We start from the raw sequence: 4449 nt of genomic DNA, 5'->3' as shown, positions 1-4449 counted from the left end.
TACAGCAGGATCCATACTTGTTTCTTGCTTACTGTATGGTCAGGGCTCAGTTAAGTGAGTCGAATTCACTGGACCTAGTTTAAGCATAAAGGGACTTATTCCAAGGTAGCCAGTGTCTTACAGATTGACAGGAGGGCTGAAAAAACAAAGTCTCAGCTGAGCTATTAGGGTGGACAAGGAAACCACTGCCTCTGCCAGGATCAGAAAGCTGTGGAATTAGAAAGCTGCCTGCCTACTGGGAAGCCACAGTAACACCTGCCCAGTTTCAGAATTATGCCACCTCTACTGTGGTCTGTACCTTGTCTCTTGACAACTGTGTATGTAGGGCTGTGACATTAGGACCTCTGTTACAACTGTCATAGAAAAAGCAAATGTACCAGAACTCTGCTTACTGGTAGAGACAGCAGAAACACAGTTCCTGCCTCACAATTGTTTACTTCTATCTTCCAAATTTGGTATGCTGCATCTGATTGGAATAATCTAAATCACAGATCTGGAACCCTAGCTGCAAGAGAGTCTGGAAAATATAGATTTTTTTTTTTTTTTTAACTTTCTGGCCTAGAAAGAGATTGGAGTAGCTACTAAGTGAACCAATTCAAATATTTGCTACATTTGCTGATTATGAGGTGGCTTCACTTTAATTCCTAGTCTACATTCCCAGGTTCTCACTTCTCCTTTAGGGAATTGCCCAGGGATTGATATTCTCTTCCATTTCATTATAAGCACTAATTTTGGTCCAGTCACTCTGGTCCCAGCTACAGTGGAGTTATGTCATTCAACCAATATTTGTTGAGTTCCTACCATGTGCACTCCCTTGACCATTTCCTAATCTCATGATTCCCGAATCCTTCTTCAGCTTTAACTTTGACCTTTCTCTAGAACTCCAGCCCTGAATTATTAACTGCCATTCTTGATATATCCTCAAGAATGTCCCGCCAGGGCTTCCCTGGTGGCGCAGTGGTTGAGAGTCCGCCTGCCGATGCAGGGGACACGGGTTCGTGCCCCAGTCCGGGAAGATCCCACATGCCACGGAGCGGCTGGGCCCGTGAGCCATGGCCGCTGGGCCTGTGTGTCCGGAGCCTGTGCTCCGCAACAGGAGAGGCCGCGGCAGTGAGAGGCCCGTGTACCACAAAAAAAAAAAAAGAATGTCCCGACAGATCTCCAAAATAAATATATCCCCAGGAAACAGCTCCTCTCCCCACTTTTCAAACCAACTCATCTTCCCAAGATTTCTGGTTGGTGATTTTTAAATTGAATCATGTCCAAACTCAACTGAGCTTCCTCCTTCTTTACTCTCCACTTCCATTACTGTAGTTGCATTTCCATGCTGTCATCTAATTCTTACTTCTTTCTTTTCCCACTTCCATTTTCCTGGTTGAAGCCTTCATTATCTTTCAACTCCCTTTTCATGGCCTTTGTGGCAGACCATACTTTCCAGAGATGATCCCAACAATATCTCTCATCCCACAACCTGACTGGCCTTAGTGACTCACTTATAACCAATAGGAGGCAGCAGAAGTGACTTCCAGGGCTAGGTCAATACAGTTCAAGTGGCTTTCACCTGGACTTCTTGGAGTGCTTGCTTTCCAGATGCTCCCCCTTGGAACATTCCCTCTTGGAACCCAGCATGAGAAGCCCAAGCTACATGAGAATCTGCCTAGAGGTGCTTTGGTCAACAGTCCCAGCTGAAGGAAGCCTTTGAGTCATCCCAGCCCAAGAGCCAACATGTCAGTGAAGAAGCCTGGGGGTGATTCCAGCCCCCAGATGTTTCAGTCATCCTAGCCGAGGTGCCAGACATCATGGAGCAGAGATGAGCCATCTTTTCTGTGCTCTGTCCAAATTCTTGACCCAGAAAGTCCATAAGTACAATGAAATGGCTGTGGTTTTATTCCACTAAGTGTAGGGTGGTTTGTTATACAGCCATAGGTAAACAGCCCTCAAATCCATATCGCACATTGTCTAATGATTACCTTGCTAAAACACCGAGCAGCTCATGTTTTTACCTTGCTCAAAAAACTGAAATGTCTCCCCACTGAATATGGAATTAATTGTATGTTTTCCGGGTTTGCGTCCAAGGTGCCCCATAGTTCTTAATCTTCCTACCTTAGATTCCACTTTCACTACCACCTTTCATTCCAGTCTTACCTGGCCGGGCCTGAAACGTTTTTACCTTGACGAACTTTCACAAGCATTGCTCTTTGCCTGGAATTTTCACTTTCTGTATGTATCAAACTCCTACCTATCCTTCTTAAGCCAGCTCAAATCTCACATCCCCTAAGACTATGCTGTCCAACATGGTAGCCAATAGCCACCCGTGGCTATTTACATGTAAAGTTAAATTGATTAAAGTGAAACTTCAGTTCCTCGGTCTTGCCACATTTCAGTGCTCAGCAGCTACATCCTTCTGAACGGCGCTACTCTAAGAAGCCTTCTTAGCCTTACCTTTTCCAATTAATCTCTCCTTCCCCACAGAACCTTAATCTGAAATTTTAGCAATTTTGATCTGAATGACATTTTGAAGGTCATATAATCCAATACCATAAAATTACAGATGTTTCTTGGCTTTCTACTCTTCTCGAGCATTGCTCTGTATATGGTAGGTGGGCTCAAACATTTCTTGAGTTGCAAGGAAGCAGCAGTGAACTTATCTGTACTAAGAGGTTTGGATTAAATGACCTCTTAGGACCTTTTCTAGTAAAATATTCAGCAAACAACATATCATATGTCTTTGACAATATGTAATCTCCCAGGAGAACTGTTTTTTCAAATCACAAATGATTTGGGAGGAGGGTCTCTTGGGAGGGGCATCTAGGTGTAGCCTTCTTTATTTCTCTCCAGCAGCTAACCATTCTAGGGATTTAATTATTTTGGAATGTGTGTGTGTGTTTTGTCTCAAAGGATGCCAATTTTCGCTCAGTCCTCATGACATCTTAGTCTACATGCCAACTCTACATCCCATCGAACAAGGAGGAATTTCCTTCACACAGTTTTCTCTGACAAAGGAGGCCATGGTACCAGCCAGTTACCAGATGGATGAAATTCTATTCAGTTAAAGAAAAGGTTTTTACCAGTCCCCAAGTTATTAAATTCATACAAATAAGACACATAAAACTAAGCTCTAAAATCATATACTATGTAATAGGACTACTTCATTGTGTGTGTGTGTGTGTGTGTGTGTGTGTGTGTAAGGGGGGGGAGAGAGAGAAATTTTAAGGTTAATCATCTAAATTTTCACTCATATAATAAAGCCTGATTATTAGGGATGTGGTAGATTCAGTGTGTTCAGGAACACAGCCTTCCACAAGCCCCATAAGAGAGAAGCTTTGACGATTTTATATATGACACTACGTGTTCGTGTTAGTAAGTATTGATTGTTATCATCTCCCTTCACTCATTATCACAGAGTAAAACTCCTATTAAACCTGGGGCATTTTTGAGGTTAATATTTACTTAATTTAAACATTCAGTTTTAACAATAAAACCTGGACTCTGTACCAGAAGCAGTTTTTCAGTTACTCAATAACATTACTTTTATCCGACAGTAATAAATGGGAATTTATTTACCTGTTTCTGGAATAGATGATGAAAATTAGCACATAGCTGCCTGTTGAATACCTCTGGGCTACTCTCCTAACTTAGCTGTCCCTTTAGAATAATTATGACTTCACCCATAATGACAATATTTTATGCTTGCTTAGGTAGGATGGGTTTTTAAGATGCAGAAAGCATTAATTTTTCTTGATAGTTTAGAGAGGTGCCCTCAGGTCTTAGCACGATTACGCAGCACTTGAGGGAGATGCCTTTGGGCCTCAGGCATCTCAGTGTGGCCCAGGGCAGGGAGGTAGCCCTCCCCCACTCCCATGTGCCTACTGAGGGGAGGGCAGCTTTGTCCTTCTGGATCAGGATGGCGCCTGGACTCCCATCCTAGCACCAGGGCAGGGTTTTAATAACTTTCCACATCATTTGCCCTAATGGTGGTATCACGCTTCAGGTATCAACAACTAAAGAATACGATGCCTTCAGTTTAAGTCTGAAAGGAAGAACTATATGCAATACCTGTGTAGTTTGTTCTCCATAAACCTAATTAACAATTGACAAAAATATATATAGCTCTGTTCTCTTGCCATAACATGAAGAGTTAACATCATTTTCTTCTAAAAGCGGTACAGGGAAACATGAAGTTCTTTAACCTTCTTATTGCGATTACAAGATAGTAAGAAGTCCAGCCCTCTGTGCATGCACACGGGCATAGCTGAGTGACCCTGGGCAAAGCTCTTGACCATTCTGGGCCTCATTTTCTTCACCTGTGTAATAAGGGACAATTTTTTATTTTTTGCTTCTGCTTTTCTTTCCAACACATAGTAATGTGTTTCCAACAGATAGTAATGACACTTATTTTTTTGGATATGTTAAATGTGAGGGTTTTAAAATAAACTTAAATTGGGCAAA

Source organism: Orcinus orca, chromosome 7 (assembly GCF_937001465.1).
Source record: "Orcinus orca chromosome 7, mOrcOrc1.1, whole genome shotgun sequence".
NCBI classification, from domain to species: Eukaryota; Metazoa; Chordata; class Mammalia; order Artiodactyla; family Delphinidae; genus Orcinus; species Orcinus orca.
The sequence above is the reverse complement of the archived record's forward strand: the minus strand, read 5'-3'. Positions refer to the sequence as shown.